Below are 16,791 nucleotides of genomic sequence, written 5' to 3' on the forward strand. Positions count from 1 at the left end.
CTGTGAATTAGATTGCTATGATAAAATATACATACGGAGCTATAGCTTGCGTTCTTTCCGGAACAGCATTATTGGTCTGGACAGCTTTCTGCATGTGTTGTTTTTAAGTAGACACTTATAATTTGTGTAGTTTGAAGGCAAATTGTAGGATTACTTTTGAGATGTCTTGATAAATTAATGACTTTTCACTGGAATAAATATCTATATTTTTGAGGAGAATTTTATTTCAAGCTGTTTAGTCTGAAGATCAGACATATTATGCCAATTTTTATTTTCTGCAAAGGAATTGTGTTTTTAGAATAATTTTCTGCAAAGGAATTGTGTTTTTAGAATAATTTTCTGTGCAAGAATGCAATAGAGGAATGTGTCGATTTCAGAGTACTAATTGAATTTGGGCCCCTCTCGGGAGTTCCTTAGTAGGTTGGTATATCCTGGTATAACATTTCTGCAGTTCTACAAAATCCTATATTGTATTTGATTCCACATTCTTCCCTTTCAGCACTCTGTATTTGGCAGCATAGGTCTGCGTACTGGCTGCTTTTCAGAAATATATGTAGTTTTAACAGCTGAATGATAAGTAGAATTATATTCATGAAATTCTCTGTTGTATTTTCTAGGCACAAAATACTTACATACTTAGACTATTCTACTAAGAACTGAAGTTATTGAATGTTTGTTCCAGAAATATTTAAATTGTATAAATACGAGATAGCAATACTGTTACACTGTATATAATGCAAAATATAGTGACTTTGAACTCCCTCCTTTATATTATGTGTTTTCAAGGTAAGAAGTGATTCCTCTTTTTCATATATGCTTGTTATCCATGCATGTGGTCAATGCTTAACAAAAAACAAACAAACAAACAAAAACACCCTTTAACTCAACTAAAAAAAAAAAAAAGATAGTAAAGGAAAGTGCATTTTTAGTTGCACTTTAGTAAGTATGCATCTTAGGGTTCTGACTATCTTGCACGAAATAAAATTTCAGTGTGTGTATGGAAAGTGAATGGTGGAAATCCTTATTTCTAAAGTTAATGTTTATGAAACCTGAAAACTGAATCAGCTAAAAGGCCTTTGTAGCTTCTAATGTAAAATATAGATAGAGATCTGTTTCAACCAGGCTGATTTAAATGTAAAACTGTCTAGACTTAGACTGTAGAAATAGTGCTTTGCATTGGCATAAATTTGCAAGTTCTGCCCTTTTTGTTTTTCTGTTGGAGCTGCATCTAGTCTCCAAGAGTACTGCTACCCACTAAGCCTAATAGAAACAATAAGCCTAATACAAACAAGGGACTTAGAGCAGATACCTCATCTTAGAACTTAAGTGGCTACTCATATATTATTTGTTCTAGTAAAATAATAGCTTGCACTTCAATGCTGAGTTTCATTTTAGAAATGCATATTATTCTTTGTTTTAACTATGCTTTTTAATGCTTATTGTGAAGGCAGAAGCTAGCCATGTAAATTGCCCCTGTTCTCACGTAATTACCTACTAACTTCATATGCCTTCAAACACATGATTCTTCCAGACCTGCTTAGCAGCAGATGTAGGTGGATTACTAGTATAAAACCTCAGATTAAGCTAAGCCGCCTTATATCTTCAATTATTTTTTGTTTTTATATAACCAACTGGGATTTAAAATCTTTCTGTAGTGCACATATGTTATGAATTGTTATGGTCTCTAAAATGTATATCTGCTAATTCTTGGTGATCAGTGCTGAATGTTTTTGCACTTAAATAACTGCTTCAAAGGCTGTACCTGTAACTTTGAAAGGCAAGCATACTTTTGAAAATGCATAGTCACCAGCGTGTTTAGGACATGTGCTGCAACAGGCAGTGTTCTAAACATCTTTCTAGGCTCACTAGGTGTGCTTGCTTTTTTGCAGCATTAGTCAAAACTTCAATATGAGTTTAATATAAGACTTGGATCTGGTGATAGTTTTTGTGGTTTTTTTTGTTTGTTTGTTTTTGTATGGGGCTAAAATCTACTGTACACACAGTACATTAACAAGACAATAAATATTTTGACTAAACCTTTTTGAGAAGAAACATGAAAATCGACTTGTTAATAAGTGGAGGTTTAAATATGTTTTTGTGAAGAGGAATGGGGATTGGGAGCAGGACTAGTGTTATTGTGTACTGATAGACCTTTCTTGGATGAGTATCTTGAAGGGGAAACATGAACCTCCTTTAAAGGATGCTTATTCAGGAGAAATGTTTGCAGCCTGAGTAATTCATGACCTAATAGTACAGGAAAAGTAGAAGCTCCTCTATGTTTTTTTTTTTTTGTTGTTGGTTTTTTTTTTTTTTGGTTAGTGTTTATTTATGACAGCTGAATTTGTGCTTCTTTAAAATGAAAACAACACAAATATATTGCCATAGAATTGCTGAGGCTCAATAGCTTCCACAGAACCAGTGAGCCTTTGTAAAGGATTGCTGAATAAACATTGCTATAGTGTATATCAGCATAAATTGGTAAGAAATCCATTGAATTCTGATTTGAGTGCAAGTAAATATTTGGACATTCGGAGTGTATGGCATCACAAGGTGGGAACAAAATAAACCCTGTACTGAGAAGTTTCTTTAATACTAAGGGGTTGTTCGCTGCTAAGGTGTCAGTAGCCAGCAGAGAAATAGCCAGCAACTGTTCTAAGGCAAGCTGCTCTTCCATTTCCAGGACAAATAAGCTTAATGTCTTGTTCACAGTTGTTCAACAGCTTACAGTTCATCCAGATGTAAATAAAGGATGACTTCAGTGCAGATGCCAAATCGAGAAAGGTGAGAATTTACAGTTAGTGTGAATGGTACCTTGATGTATAAACTGCCGTGTACTCATAGTTCAAAGGTACGTTATTTCACATCATGAGCTGTCATTTTCAATTACTATGTTTTATATCCCATTATTTGGAAAAATGTTTAGTTCCATTTTTAAAAGCCAATTTCTAGGCTCAAGTCTATAGCCAGACCTGTTGCGTTAAAGGAAGAACCATTGATAATAGCTGTAGTGAACTTCTTGCAGAGACTGTGAATCTGGCATGCCTAAGTAGTTGATACTTGAGAGTCTCTGGACATTTTGGAGGGTAAATATCATTCACATCACGATGGAAGAATAGATGAGTTTGGCACGTGACATGTTTTTACTGCTTGGTTTTGCAGGAAGGTGGTAAAGCATGACTGCCTTGTACTTCAGATAACTCTGATAAATCAGTCAAACTCGCTTTCTGTCATCAAAGGAAAGGTATTGCAATGTGATGCCAGGATGACATACTGTTCCGGGCAAATGCCTTTTAAAGAACTTAACAAGTGTGACTGAATGTGACTATTTGCTACAGCGTTTACTGTAATAACAATAATTAAGTTGAAGTAAGTTACTATTTCATATTCGGTACACCTCATTTTTCCCCCTTAAGATGAACAACTATACACGTTAAACAAGATTTTCTCTTCCTATCAGACAACAAAGTTTAAATACTTCAGCTCATACCTGAAGCCTATTTTCATATGCTTTACATTTTTAAAGGAATAATGCTTAGTTCCAAGTGCATGAGAAGAATTGTATTTGAGAGTCCAGTTTCAGCTGCAGGATAGTCAAATTTCCCTACATGCTGAATACATTGTTCCAGTAGGTGATTTCTGTTTATGAAATACCTGACACAGCTGTAGATTATGTGGTATCAGTAAAGAACATGTTTGTAATGGTTGTTTTGAACAGGTAAGATTGAAGTTACAGATGTTAGACAAAAAAGACCCAGAAATATTTGTTAGTTTGAACAGATGCAGTGAAGTGGAAGACGTTAACTAAGACAGAATTAATTTCTGCCTTTTTTACCAAGGGATGCACAAGACGTTGAGGTCACTTGTACAGTCCAATTATTGCAGCAAGTTAATTAACAGAAATTGGCTATCAGGGTTAAATGAGCATTCAAACTCATTGCACAGTTTAATAGTACCACTTGACTTATGAAAAACAGTGCACAAGCAGTTTATGTGCCTGAAACTCAGTCAGGTGAATCAAAACTCCCAAATTCAAGGTGGGGATGGGAGTAGATGAGTTTTTGAATTTCCCTACTAATCTGGGATTAACCAGTTTTGCCTACATTGGTAGATACAACCTCAGATTCTTGAAGATCCTGGGGTTGTCTTCTTTTAACTTCCATTGTTGGGAGTCAGTGTAAATATCTGAGCATGTCCCACTTCAGTCTTGGTTCCTTTTCTTCAGTGATGACTTAGGTATGTCCAACTTGTTCAGGAACATAAAAAGAATAAAAAATACCAAACCGTAATTTAATTCTTTGTGACAGTTTTCATACTTGTTTCAGACCAGCTCTCTAAGATAAGTCCCTAATACAAAATTATAACCTTTTCTAAATATTTGCTCTTCAGATGCTGTGTTTATGACAACTTTTAATCTCTTCTGTATGTCAAGTTTGAATTGAATCTCAGTGTTTACTGGCAGAAAATTACAGAGAAAAGCTTGTTGTTGAAAGAAGAAATGCCACCTTTCATCTTATTAACTTGTTTCTCAATTGGTAGCAGTCTATTATGTAAAAACTGTGAAGGGCGGGGCAGGGGGGGATGATGTGATCTGAGGAGTCTGGCTAGGAAGATGGGGCAGTCTGTACTTGCATGATAAATAGTAGTTTCTCAAATCTGAAGTGTAAATAATAGACCATTTGTTTTGGGGTGGGTGGAAGAGCAAGAATTGACACAGCATATTGGTTTGTGTTGGCACACATGAATTTCTAACTATAAAGTCTCCTGTAATGTTTTGTTTGGGGGGTGGTGGTGAAGTTAATTAAAACTGTTCTCATATTCAAAGGTACCTTTCATGTTTCTGTTCATACTATTAAAAACTGACTTATCTGCAGTAGCTGCTTTGGGGTATAGGGTGCTTATTGGTCACTTTTTTCCCCATTTGTTGCTTGCTTTATTTCCCATGAATAGTAAACATACTGCCAAAGCATGTGGGTGTTTTGTGTCATTGAGGAAGTAATGTGATGAAACTAAATGTAGGATAGCTAGATTTATACACAGTGTTCTTCTGTTTACCTTTTGTAGCTAGAACTTCTTTCTGGTCTCCATGTAGTTCAACACTTAAAACTTGAAAAAAAAAAAAAACACTAATTGAAAGGTGGCTTTAGGCATAAAGTAAAGTGTTCAGCCTTATAATTTAATAATTCCTTTTGTATTAACCAAGAAGAATACTATAATGGTTGTGCTATGATTGCTCAACCTTTCACACTTACTCTCATTATGGTACCCTAGAGGAACATTATATAAAATATTTAAAGCTTTATCTTAATGGCTTTTGGTAATGGCTTTTTGATAATGAACCCGGATTAAAACTGAACACAAACCGCTTAGGAAATTTTTAAAAGGAGAGCTTCTTCAAATAGTACCAGCCTAAGTTTTTGTATTAGCTCTTTGTTGGACTCTAGTTGTTGTTTGTACTCTTCAATTCACTTAAACTACTGTGGTTCTCTGAGAGTGTTTCTGCAGTAGACTCTATGTACCTGTCCTGGCCTGGTGTGCACATACCTTTATTCTTTGTCTCAGAATGACCCACTGGATACCCCAGATCTTTGGCAATTGTTGCCGTATTACTTCCAGGTACTAGGAACAGGTAGTATCACTTCGGGAAATCATTTGCACAACTATGGTGGTAATATACAGAGATGTGAGTGGTTACAAGAATATTTAATGTCATAAATACCAAATTGCTTTGATTGTGGGAAAAATCATGTATGAATCCACAGCACCAAAATGTTGGTGGTACATTATAAAATGTCAGTTTGATTAGTTAAGTTGTATGACAGCTCAGTTTTACTAAGATGTGTGGCTGTTTCCAGTACATGTTCAGATCTTTAACAGAACAGATAAATTGAAAGCTACTACAGCTTTCAAGTGTCACATGACAGGAAATCCTCCCAGTTCTATTAAGATACTGCCCTAGTCTCAAAACTGAAATGCCAGCTACTTGGTATTTTCTCACAGTAGCAAACTAACTTAGGTTTGTAATCATTTTTCTTTTCTTTGTTTTATAATCTTGTTATAAGTAGATGTGATGTGTGAATGCTACATTTACCAGCAGAAGTTAACTTAACTGCTGGTATGTGAAAAAGAATGAGAAATAGAGGCCTAGAAGCCTGGTCATAGCTTTCATTACAAGGCAAACTTTTGAGTGATTCTTCTTTAGTGTTCATTTGTGTGTGTGTTTTTTTTTGGTTTTTTTTTTTTTGTTTTGTTTTGTTTGTTTTTTTTATAGAAACGGATGGAGATCCTTGTCAGTGAAAGTGGAAAAGATACCAAGCATTACATCGCAAAGGAACTTCGTTTTAAAACAGAATTGAATTTTACAGATAACAGTCTGCTACATTAATATGTCCTACTTAAATTGTGTTTGCTTTAGAGTGTGCTAGTACAATCTCTTCTGTGTTGTAGCTGAATGAGAATATAGGAACAGATATATACTGGTCAGTAGGTCATCTTTGCCTAGTGAGGACAGTTTCTGTTTTGCTGTCCAGGCTTTTTGTTGTACAGTGCTGACTAAAAGCAATAGCTCTCTTGTTCCCTTGTAAACTCTGCAACGTTATTGAAAACTCATTGAACTGTGCATGTCCTACCTCAGCATGTTGTAGACCCTCCCCAGGAGTGCATGTAGTGGTGTGAGCATGTTTTCAGAATGTTGCTTTACAGAATGCAATTGTTTGTTGTGGTTAAGGATTAGAACCAAGTTAGAAAAAAAAAAAAAAAAAAAAAAAAGAGGAAACACTTGAGACGAGGATAGGAGCTATATTCACATGGGTATTTTTAGAGTTTGGAGCTCAAATCAATATGCAGGATGCCAAGGAATCCAGTTATTGAGAGCAGTTTTGAAGGAAGGTGAAGGAACTACAAGCTTAAAATGGTCATTATGTGCTTCTTCTTGTTTTCATGGAGCAAAATTTTGAGGCATTAAACCTCCAATCAGAGGATTAAACTTCTCAATGTTGTGAGAGGGGTGGGGGGAAGGAACTATTTCCCCACTTATAGCTCAAAAATATTAAGTTATTATCAGATTCATGTAGCAGGACTGGTACAGTAATATGGTGATGAATGCCAACAGGACTAAAACACTGGAATCCATGCTTTGTCTAGTAGACCATGTATTTTGATTTCCTTTTCATGTCTGCAGCAGTGCTTGGCTATCAATAACAAAACCAAAAAGCACACATCATAGCAAAACCCATATAAACCCAAAGGAAATATATGGGCAGAAATAATGGCGTGACAGGATACTGGAATTTATCCTTACAATTTCAGTGAGCCTCTAATGCAAATACTACTGAAGTGAATTACAGTAATGTGATGAATTTTGAGAATGCAGACTACCAGGGAAGTATCTATGAAGGGCAAAATTGTAGTTTACCTCTAATTCACAGTGTAGGATTCTGCAGCGGACTTGAGAAAGCATGCTAGTTCAGTGTTTTTCTTTTTCACTCAATCTTCTTTTTCTGTAAATAACATCACTAGCATTTGAACTAAAACCCCTTCACAGATATGTAGCTGCAGCTAAGTCGGGGGGGGGAATAGGAATTGAAGGGCAGTGGTATACAATGGAAAATACTACTTATGGTATTAAAAAAAAAATAAAAAAAAAAAAAAAAGTAAAATATTTGAAATGTTCAGCCCTGCTGCTTTTTGTGGAAACTCGCAGAGTGAGGTGCTTTATGCACTCATTGTCCTCACCCCACGGTAGGTTGAGTGCTACTAAGTAGGCTCACACAGTGAGTAAATCCAGGGTTCAGGGCAGCTAATTTGCTGACAGGACTTTTGGGCAGTACAGTTTCATCTCTGGCTACATTCCAAGAAGTGAGGACAATAGAATAAATAAACAGCGATTAATCATTTTTAGGCTCTGTTTAGCTCTGATTGTCACTTGGTAAGTTTAATGAAAAGGAAAAGTGTATGGCTACTTCAGCAATAACTAACCCACTTGAAAAATTAATGTTCTTTCCGCAGTCATACTTGTTCAAGCTAACCTAAAAATGGAACATTTTCTTAAGACTCCAGATGATACATTCATTTTTCGTATATTAAATATGCAGATGACTGAATGTAGTGTTTTAAAAGTAGTTTTAATTATGAAATGTGATATTCTACTCATTAGGCTGCTCTGGCCGTATGTGCAAAAGCATTGTTTTGTTCCTTCTGTTGATGTAAAACATCAGAGGGTGGTTTATTCACCTCAGTCTTATGTAGTTAGGTTCCGGGTTAACACCTGCATGAGTAGATAGACCCTTCTGATACACTAGAGAAAAATCTATTTTGAGTTCTGTCAGAGCAGGAAAACTTTAACATCATGTTTGGTTTCTGGCTTGAAAACAAGAGTTCATTTTTCCTTTGCAATAGAACTAAATTCTGTCACAGGATTGCATCTGAAAAGGGCAGATTTCAAAGCAGTTTCCCAATTATCGCAACAATGATGAATGAATCAGCTTGTATTAAATTTGAAAATTTGTTTGGAGGACTTTGTCAGGCATAACTAGAAAGTAGCAATATTGAGATGGTTATCTCATTCCTCTGCTACATCAGGTAGAGTACTGTCATGTGATGTTCTTTAGACGTTGATTTTTGATGCAAGCCTGGTAAGTATTAGCCTTAATTGATGAAGGCTCTGAGTAGGGAAGATGATTCCAGTCTAGTGGTTGATGCTCTCACAACTTCACATTTGAAAGGGATTATGATGCCTTTGTCAACTAATGATGAAGAAAGGTATAAATGTTGAATGTAATGGAAATACTTTACAGTGGTATTTAAAATGTATTTTAGAAATTTGAAGTATGTGCAAATATGGAAAAGTAAATAGTGGTTTCTGGAAAATATGGTGGCTAGCAAGTTGATGGTCTGTACAGAGAAGGACTCGGACATGTTACAGTAATACAAATATTTGCATTCTAGAGAAATTCTTTGTACGCTGGTATAACCACATTAAGGGATTAGATATGCATGCATTGGATATGCAGACATTCCGTGCACTGAACTTGCTTTTATCCTAACCTTCAATCTTAGCAGGAAATCCATGTAGTGTAGACTGCTGGTGTGCGTTATAATTAAACTTAAATGTAGATTCTTGCATGTTACTGGAGGCTTGGTCTGCATTGAGAAATGGAATGTGTGGATTAGATGTCTGATTTGATAAGTCGTAAACTATTGTAATGCCACTTTCAGTGCAGATGATTGATTGGATGCTGAAATAGTTAATATAGGCTTCATTTACTCTGACATGCAATAAATCTGTTGACCTTCAGTTAGAAGCTGTGTTGGCATAGTTGGCAGGTTGCTTAAAAGTCACTTTAAACAACAACAAAAAAAAAAGTTTCACTTTTCTAACCAGCCTAGGCAAGAGAAATATGATTAACTAATTCTTATAGCAATGTATTTGCCAGCTTTTTATTGGTTAAAAATTATAGGGATTCTTTTGTTGCTGGGGGAAATTGAGGCATTTTGTATCATGTAAGTGTGTACACGTGTAACTTTGTTCTCTAACTTCTTGGTCTTTCTAAATTGATTTGTAAATTATCTTCAAATTTGAATATCAGTTGTGGATCAGAACTTTCTCTTTAGTTGCAGTAAGACAGTACACCAAGAGATCAAAAAGCGAGGATGAACAGCTGTGACTATAGTCTGCACACATGGGACATACACAGGCCATTCATAGCAGCAAACTTTAGGCCATCTTCTGTTTGTCCAGATCTATTTCTATGCCTCGAAGAGTGAGCAGTCAATCCTGTAATCACTGACATACTTGGAAGATGTTGTTCATCGCATAGCACTGCAGGGAAAAAATGATAAATTGAAATTTATTTTGATGTTCCAACTGATTTGGTCATCTGCATGAGATGAGTATTAAGTTTGCATACTAAATTGGCTTTTGCTTGAAGTAAAAACAAAGAACAGATCTGCAAACCCTTCAAAGCAGAAGGAATGCAATGTCTAAAACCTACTCAGTAACAAAGCTCATCTCCTCAAAACAACTAAAACTGTGAAATATTTTTTTCTTCTTTTCTAAAAAAGCAAACAGCACCTTTAATATACTTTTATTTTTTCTGCAGTGATAACTCTGCAGTGAATGGAGGTCACTGTGCAGGGAAATAGCCCAGAGAGTCTTTTGCTGGGCTGTTTTCTACACTAAGGTAGCTGACAAAGATACCTTAAACCACAGAAAAGCAGTGTTATTGCAAAATAGTAGTCTGTCGTAGATCGCCGTAGCTGTTTTATTTAGGTTTATAAGCTTTTTGTCCAGTCATTAGACAATTTCAAGGTATTTAACTCTATAAACTCAGAGTTAATTTATTATGAACTTTTAAGTGTGAATTATTTGGAAGCCTGGATTGAATTTGATTGTCTTAAGATTGTATTTTATTTTTTTCTGCAATGCTAATTCCAACTCTCAAAGAGAAAAGGAAATTCATAACTTCCTGAGTTGCTTCCTTTTCAGTGTGTTGGCAGTAAGTACTTCAAAATTAGAAATGAATGGACTGGGGATAAGAAAGTAACTTGTTTGTTTCCTGTGTTACAGACCTGGCTACTGGAAACATTCTGCATGGTCAAGCAATACTCTCTGACAGGCTTATTTTCTATGAAATGAAGTTTAATCTTGAGGTAAGGTTCTGTTTACTTTTACCTTTCTTTATGCAATATGATGTAGAATGAGAAATTACACAAATTTAAAACCTTTATCTGCTGCCTGTACTTATTAGTATAGTTTTTGTTTTTTTAAATAATCCATATTATTTAAATACATACATCTTTTAAATACATATTATTTAAATACATACATCTTTTGCCGTGTTTGTGAAAAGAGAAATCAAGGTGAAAATTAAATGCAATGCATGAATATTGAAGCTCCAAGTAAACACTGCGATTAACAGCCAGGAGACAACTTGACCATTACAGCTATTGACTATTTTTAAACAGTTTCCAGGGAGGAAACCTAGATACTGGAGGATAATATCATAAAATAAATGAGTTCTCTAAGTCTTAGGAAAAAAGGGCTGTGCCTTTCACTGGTATGAGAACAAATAGTTGAAAAGATGACTTTGTTCCATCTTAATACATGTAAGAAAAGTGGCAGAGAGAACAAAGGAAAATCATTACTAGACTAAACAGATTTATTATTTCTATACCATAATGTTTTGATAAGTGAATGTCATTTAGAAAGTGTTAAGACTGGCTTTGGACAAAATGTTGATAAATCCTGGTCTAGATTCTTAATTTGTCAGAATTATTTTGACCTTGTACACATTACTGTTATAAGTGTGTCTCTGGCTCTGACTTCTCATCTGGAAATGATGCTTGTAATACTAAAAGGTTGCTAATGGAGTTTTGTCCTGTTACTGTCCAAAATCTTTGAAAAATACCTTTAGTGAGCTTGGAAACAGCGTATAATTAAAACAGCATGTCTAAGGACAAGATTAAACGATGTAAAATTGTTGAAGAGTAAATAGTTACTTACTTGATCATAGTTGCAAGTCTTAAGGCTCGATGGTTAGCAACTCTTTAATTCTTATTGTTTTATAGGTAGAGCTAAGTATAGGGAATTCTTATAATCAAGCCTAACAGAAAGAACTTTGTAACTAGTGTAATTCTATGAATTAACACTGTATTAGGTCCTCCTTTGTAATGCCACCATTTTCCTCACTTTAATGATACTTGTATGAAATCACTGTTATCAAGTGTGATATCAAATAGTATAGCTAAAGATGTTAATTAGGTTTTGATTTAAGAAATTCATTCTTAAAAAGTATCATACATCTTATATCAGTCAAGCTAATTGTGTCTGGCTGTGCAAGTGATTGAACTGGATTGGTAACTCCTTACATATCAGACATAACAGATGCTATTGGGAATACTCCCTGATGCCTAGCTGTGAAAGGAGATGTCCCCAAGGAAATGTTTTCAGTTCATTCATGTTGACCTGTTTCATGAATGTATTGCTTAGTCTGCAATCATTTTCCTTTTGTCTGTCAACAATATCAGCTTCTGGCTGTTCCAAATGTGAGCAAAAATGTAAACAAATGGTGGGAGAGCAAACTGCTTAAATTCACTGACCTCTTCACATGGGATCTTGGTTCACCGATGGCAGTAAGACCTGCTTTAGTATCTGAAGTTAACTAAAGATCTTTCTGAAAAAGCTTCATACTGAACTAGTCATGGAAAACGTAAATCTGAATCTAAAGCTTGTCTAGGCTGTGTCTCTTTCAGTACATGGAGATTAATAGGGAGTGCATGTGGAGACTGGAAATTGAACTGAAGTGATTGTGTACAATTATGAGCTAAAATAATACCCAGTAATAGGAGAAAGTAACTACTAGTGGAATCACTGCCAGAGGAGTATGAATAGTAAGGAGTGCTTCAAGTTCTTCTTGGCATGCATATGCTGGATGGAAGGAAAACAGAAGCTGATCTCTTAAACTTCTCTTGGTTACGTTTAATGTTGTGGTTGCTTTGCAGAAATCTAACTCGATATAATACTTTTTGAGAGTTAATGGGCATGTGGTTCCTTGGAATTTACTAATACAAAAGTGTCCAAGGAAGCTGATATTTCCTGTCTGCCATGATTCAGAGTTTTTTCTGTATCAGACAGTTCAAGATACTAAGACGAGAAGTTTGATGTTAGAGAAAATTTGCCATTATATGGCTTTGAGAGAGTGATTTGCTTATCAATAGCTTATGAATTTAAAAAAGCTATGTATTCTATTGCACTTGAGGAAATTGGCTAGCAGTTCTCCACAAAGAATATCTTGACCTTTCTTAATTTCATTAAAAGCTTTATCAGTTTGTAAAACAGCAGAGCCAGACTTGTTTGCATCAGATGGTGAACAAGGTAAATAGTATTTGCTGTGGTGATAGTTGAGTAGTGTTTTTTAAAAGCAACACAGTACCTTGATGCATGCAACAATTGTGAACTTAATTCAAATATAAATAGTGGGTCAGCATGTAACTTTGTTTGCAGCCATTAGTCTTACAGGGCAAGCAGACCAGAAATAGGTCTTGTGCTGCAGGAATTCTTGAGTGTTGCTCCCTCCATTCTGAGTTTTCTTTGTGGATTTTTTGTTGTGTGTATAAATTAGTCACCCCTCTTTTTTATTTTATTGTGCAATAACCGTAGTCTTTGTAAACAGTGTTATTGTTAATGGTGAACTGGTTTTAAGTTCCAGTTTTCAATCATTGGATTGGTAAAGGGATTTTCAAATACTGGATGTGTGTTGAATGTTACAAGTTTTTAATCTGCTTTTCTTCTGTTCTCTTGACAAAATTCTCAAAGAAAGTTTTGTGGACTTTCAGAGATCAAGCACCAGCTGATAGGCACAATTTTAGTGCTGGTTACACATGGTCAAAAGATGCAAATGTTCAAAAGGCTTTTGGATGATTGCTTGATAACTTGCTATCAAGTCATTTTGTTGTGTTTTTTTTGTTTTCTATTAAGGTTGGTGTCAGAGAATAAGGTATTTTCAGACTGTATATTTGGAATCATTGGTGAAAGTGAAATTTGTGAAATATTGTTGTCCTACTTCCTGCAGCCTGCCTTGGCAGGCTCTTTTTTAATGGACAATTTTTGCAGGCAGGAACCCTACAGGGAAATAAGTCAGAGCGTGTCCCCAATTTGGAGCTTAGCTGCTTTATTTGCAGGTTTAGTTCAAATATTCTGACTATCCCCATTTTATGTATTCCTTTGCTTCCCAATTAAAAAAAAAAAAAACAAAAACAAACAAACAAACAAACAAAAAAAAACATTAAAGGAAGATGTTTTTGATCTCAGAAAAGCAGGTCCACTTGGTAAGTGTCTCTGAGGTGGCCAAACTGGTAGTTGTTGAAGGTTGCGACCAGCTGAAACAAGTGGAAGTCCAAGCTAGAATCATACATGCTTTGGTAGGAAATAATACTTGTAGTTGTAAATTGGATCTCAGGTTCGTTTCCCATATGTTGCTGGATATAATCGACAGAAGCGGTAACAATAACAGATTATTTTTCCCACTTGGACTTGGAAAATAACCTCATACCTTTTTTTTATGCAGTAACATTTTTATTGCCCTCTGATATTTTTGTGTACATTGCAAAGGGTGGTGGCTTAAGTCTTCTTGGAGGTTGAATCTAGTATATAAAATATAGTGAACTTCCTTGCTCAACTGCTTTCTCCTTGAATGATATCACACACAGAATTTCTAGGTTGGAAGAGACCTCAAGATCATCGAGTCCAACCTCTAACCTAACACTAACAGTCCCCACTAAACCATATCCCTAAGCTCTACATCTAAACGTCTTTTGAAGACTTCCAGGGATGGTGACTCCACCTCCCTGGGCAGCCCGTTCCAGTGCCTAACAACCCTTTCAGTAAAGAAATTCTTCCTAACATCCAACCTAAAACTCCCCTGGCGTAACTTTAGCCCATTCCCCCTCGTCCTGTCACCAGGCACATGGGAGAACAGGCCAACCCCCACCTCGCTACAGCCTCCTTTAATGTACTTATACAGAGCAATAAGGTCACCCCTGAGCCCCCTCTTCTCTAGGCTGAACAAGCCCAGCTCCCTCAGCCGCTCCTCATAGGACTTGCTCTCCAGGCCCCTCACCAGCTTCGTCACCCTTCTCTGGACCTGCTCAAGCACCTCGATGTCCTTCTTGTAGCGAGGGGCCCAAAACTGAACACAGTACTCGAGGTGCGGCCTCACCAGAGCCGAGTACAGGGGGACGATCACCTCCCTAGCCCTGCTGGTCACAGTGTTTCTGATACAAGCCAGGATGCCGTTGGCCTTCTTGGCCACCTGAGCACACTGCTGGCTCATATTCAGCCGACTGTCCACCATCACTCCCAGGTCCTTCTCTGCCTGGCAGCTCTCCAGCCATTCCTCTCCCAGCCTGTAGCTCTTCTTGGGGTTATTGCGCCCCAGGTGCAGGACCCGGCACTTGGCCTTGTTGAACTTCATGCAGTTGACCTCAGCCCATCGGTGCAGCCTATCCAGATCCTCCTGCAGAGCCTTCCTACCCTCGAGCAGATCGACACACGCACCTAGCTTGGTGTCATCTGCAAACTTACTGAGGGTGCACTCAGTGCCGTCATCCAGATCATTGATGAAGATGTTAAAGAGGACCGGCCCCAGCACCGAGCCCTGGGGGACGCCACTAGTGGAATGCTTTTGTCCATGAGCTGAGGTGAGGGAAGTCCTGGTAGGGTACTTCATTGTGGATTAAGAAACAGTTTTCTGAAGGGATGGTTTCTGTAGAGAATGTACTTGGTAATCCTCTTCTGGATATTGAACTTAAAATGATAGTGGTAGCATGAGTTCAACACATCTTTTCTTATGAATTCATACTTCTGGCACAAATACTAGCCTAGTATTTTTTCAGTTGTATGCGCAAGTGTGTGTGTTCCATATACATGTGCTCATATGTACTTAGGTATGCAGGTGCAGAGTACGTGTTCTTCCATACTTAGGGCATATTAATATTTTTCTCATATGTGTGAGTAACCCATTTTAACATGTGAGCAGATGGTTATGAGCCATAAGATTAATCCAGCATTTTAGGTGCATTTTGAAATAGGCTCTGTCAAGAAAAATAATAAAATATGTGAATTGGGGCTCAACCAACTGAAGAGTCTGCTGATTTGACTATGAGCTTTTAAGTAAGATCATCACCAGCATCTCTTAATGAACATATTTGCTCGTAAAGGTTTGCACAGGTTTGACCTGAGATTAGCACACAGTTGGCAATGTACTAGACTAATTATCTTCTAATTGACTTGCAATGTGTGTGCATCCTCTTAAGCCCTGTAAGAATCCAGCAGCATTTTATGATCTTATCTTTTTTATCTCTATTGTAGTAGCTGCTTTGCGCTTTTATCCTGGTATCTTCAGAGACTGAGGCTTTTCTCAAGCTTTAAATCAGTTTCAGAAGTTGTCATGGGGATTACACCATTCTATAATGTCCTTCCCTCCGTATCCAGTAGTTGTGAGCATTTACTGTGGGGGAATGGAAATAGTCTTAAAGCTTAAAATACATGAACATAATGGTATTTGCTTGAACCAGTTGCTGATGAATGTTGCTTTTTCATGTCTCAGTTTCTCTGCTCTCATATTTTGTGGCTGTTTTGTTATGATGCTAGTCCATTAGATAGAGAGAGAACTGGTTTTGAGGGATTATTTTTCCCAGATTTTCATGTTACTTCCCTCACAGCGTGAAGTAGTCATATCTTGATCAGTCTTAACAGCTTTCATCTTTAGCTTGTATCCATTGTCTTTTCATGTGTAACAATTCTGTGAATGTATTTGAATCCTTCCAAATGAGTTAGAGCTGAAATGTGAGAGGGCTGTGATGAAGGCTTGCTAGAGTAACACGTGGCTGAGTAGAGCTCCGGACTCTACCAGTGTGAACCCAGCTGGCATACAGAAATTCTGAACACCTCAGGAATGTTGACTTGATAGGTGCAAGGGCACTATCCTTGCTTAGCTTTCTTGCTAAGCAAGGATGGTGTTAGCAACTGAGCCTTCTGCTTGCTCTCTATTACTTTGTCTCTTTCATTTACTATTACTCTTTCTGGTACTCTACATTTCTTACCTGGAGTTCTTCTTGTTAGTCATTTGTTGTTGTTCTCATGTTGAAAAAGTAGTGTAGTTGTGTTTTTTTTTTTTTTTTAAATCTATATTGCTTATTAATAAAAACACAGGAGTCTGTTGGGTCTACCAGAAACCTTGATGTTAAAAAAAAAATATATATATATATTACAAGGAACATTAAACTTCTATGATG

General features: G+C 36.6%; 1 protein-coding gene across 6 annotated transcripts in view; it reads left to right on the plus strand.

The window, feature by feature from the left end:
• TLN2 (talin 2) overlaps positions 1–16,791 on the plus strand; it is a 223,329-nt gene that overhangs the window by 44,646 nt on the left and 161,892 nt on the right. For all 6 annotated transcript variants that reach the window (XM_038184743.2, XM_038184744.2, XM_027466633.3 and 3 more), the window contains one exon: positions 10,565–10,647. The gene's annotated coding sequence lies outside the window, so the exon portion shown is untranslated. The remainder of the gene's footprint in view (positions 1–10,564; positions 10,648–16,791) is intronic.

The sequence above is a fragment of the Anas platyrhynchos genome, chromosome 11, assembly GCF_047663525.1.
Source record: "Anas platyrhynchos isolate ZD024472 breed Pekin duck chromosome 11, IASCAAS_PekinDuck_T2T, whole genome shotgun sequence".
Lineage (NCBI taxonomy): Eukaryota > Metazoa > Chordata > Aves > Anseriformes > Anatidae > Anas > Anas platyrhynchos.